Source organism: Montipora foliosa, chromosome 12 (genome assembly GCF_036669935.1).
Source record: "Montipora foliosa isolate CH-2021 chromosome 12, ASM3666993v2, whole genome shotgun sequence".
Classification (NCBI taxonomy): domain Eukaryota; kingdom Metazoa; phylum Cnidaria; class Anthozoa; order Scleractinia; family Acroporidae; genus Montipora; species Montipora foliosa.
In genome coordinates, this window is record NC_090880.1 from 25,003,928 (window position 1) to 25,006,427 (window position 2,500).

The 2,500-nt window shown below is 35.0% G+C and overlaps 1 protein-coding gene and 1 long non-coding RNA gene across 9 annotated transcripts in view; one reads left to right on the forward strand and one right to left on the reverse strand.

Moving 5' to 3' along the window:
• LOC137980426 (tetratricopeptide repeat protein 28-like) overlaps positions 1-2,500 on the forward strand; it is a 54,837-nt gene that overhangs the window by 18,781 nt on the left and 33,556 nt on the right. The window lies entirely within an intron of this gene.
• The window catches only part of LOC137980431 (uncharacterized), a 7,485-nt gene continuing 7,324 nt past the window's right edge, over positions 2,340-2,500 (reverse strand). The window contains exon 2 of the long non-coding RNA XR_011118522.1: positions 2,340-2,500. This exon is cut by the window's right edge and continues 1,675 nt beyond it. This is a non-coding gene — a long non-coding RNA (uncharacterized lncRNA).

Sequence of the window (2,500 nt, forward strand, 5' to 3'; positions counted from 1 at the left end):
TATCACTCAGCTGGATGTGAGACAACAAAGAGCCGAGTCAAATTAGATAAAGTTATACTGAACTCTCAATCTAACCCTGTCGATAATTTAGCTGAATTAGAATCTGTAAGTATTCCATGCCAAGATTATGGATTTCCAAGTGTCACTACTGATAAAGCTGAGGCAGGTAAAAGCAAAGAAGAACTTTTAGTGGAGCAGCTTAAAAGAAAAGGAAGAAGAAGTGAAGCGCTTAAATGAACTCGAAAAAGAACTTACTGAAAAAATGAAACAACTTGAACTAGAACTGGAGCTTAGGAAAGAGTTGGAAAGCATGTTCCAACAAAGTCTCATTGATAATATTAAGAGTAATTCAAAATTGTTGAGATTTATACTGGGTTTCCAAACTATGAAGTTTTCAGCATAGCTCTTAGCTTTTTAGGTAGGGATGCAGCCTCTAAACTTGTGTACAGTAACACTGAACAGAATGATGCCCAAAAAAGAGAGAAGGCAGGCCCCAAAAAGACCTTGTCAGTGGAGGAGGATTTAGCTGCAAGATATAGAATATCTCAGAATCTTGTGGGCCGAATAATTGTTACTTGGACAAAGTTTGTGTACTACATATATAAAGAACTAGACATTTTCCCTGACAGACAAATCATTGACTTACACAAGCCTGCATGCTTCAAAAACAAGTACAAGGGAACAACAGTAATCATCGATGCAAATGAGATCTATGTTGAGAAACCAAGTAACACAGGAGCACAACAGCTTACCTTCTCAACTTACAAGAACACTAAATACTCTCAAGGCATTGGTCGTTATTACTCCAAGTGGCAGTGTTTGTTTTATTTCAAATCTCTATGGTGGCTGTATTTCTGATACTATTTTCTGTTAGTGTATACTATTTCTCTCTCTACTATAGATCTATATTCAAGATTTTACTTATTGTATTTAAATGTCTCAATGATAATGCACCAGACTATTTAAGACAAAAACTCCAGTACAGACGGTACTCCAGATCATTAAGATCTGTTTCGAATATGTTATTAAAAGAACCTAGATCATATACAAAAACTTATGGGGATAATAGAGCATTAAGTTTGCGAATATGGCCCCAAGACTTTGGAACAGCTTACCCCATGACTTATGCAACCTTACCACTGTTGAAAACTTTAAGAAAAGACTGAAAATCTGTCTTTTTACTAAATATGTTAATAATTGCCCGTTATTTTAAAGTTTAATCATAGTTTTATGCATATTACACTCATGTTTATAGTAGAATTATATCTATCACTTGTATAGTTATTTAGCTTAATATAGTGTATGGATTGTATGTTTTTAGTTTAATATATTGTATGTTTAGATAAACATTGTAAAGCGCCTTGAGCACAGGATATGTGCGCTATATAAATTTAAATTTATTATTATTATTATTATTATTATTATTATTATAAGGAAATAACCAGTAAATCTGCTTCTATTGACAAATTACAGGGAGGAGATTAGGTCATGGCAGATCGGGGGTTCAATAATCAAGAATTGTTGAATGTCCCTCCCTTTATGAATCAATCAGGACAGTTTACTGAACAGGAAATGCTTGCAACCAGAAGGATTGCAACCCTCAGAATTCATGTTGAATGTGCAATTGAACGTGTGAAGAACTATCATATTTTAGACTTCATTTTCCAACAACTCTAGGCAAGAGTGGCCTAATTGACATGATTTTCTTTGTGTGTGCAATGCTCACTAATTTTTTGCTGCCTCTTGTAAAATAAATGTGGGCTTTGAGATAGTTTTTCCTCTATTACGGTATATCTAGTGCCGTAGGGCTTAGCTTCAGCTTCGGGCCCTCAAAGCCCTTAATTTGCGAGGGATCTTATTAGAAGGGGCTTTGAAGTGTTAAGAGGCTTACATTAAATTTACAAGCACAGTTGCATTGCATATTTCATAAATACATTCTTGTAATTACCATATTTACTTGAAAAAGTACCTTTCTTTATTAAGTGCCATTCCCAAATGTGAAAAAGTACCTTTCTTTATTAAGTGCCATTCCCAAATGTGACAAATCAGCTGTGTCTTCAAATATCTAATCCGTATTTACCCGTGTATAGGTCGATCCCATGTATAAGTCGACCCCCCATTTTTGATGGCAAAAAACGCAATTTCTTAATTTCTTTGTCAAATGTTCATGGGACACTAATCTTGTATTCTTCGATTTCTGGAAATGTGGATACACAAAAAAATCAGGGCCTCCAGCGCTTAATAGTTTTGTTGTTCAGCAGCTGTTGTATATGCGGGCGTTTTGTCCTTGAGTTTCGAAAAAGTTCTCTGAAAATCGAACATGTAAACCTCAAACTCACCTGTTTCGTTGTTCAAGGATAAAGGGCTTTAGAGGATAAGCACAATGCAACATCACAGAAGCAGGAGTCAATCTTTGAAAATAACTTGCGAACGATGCGAAAATGTGCAAGGTTTAATTGGTCCTTGACTTACAATTTCTCAAATGACAAACAAAACAAAA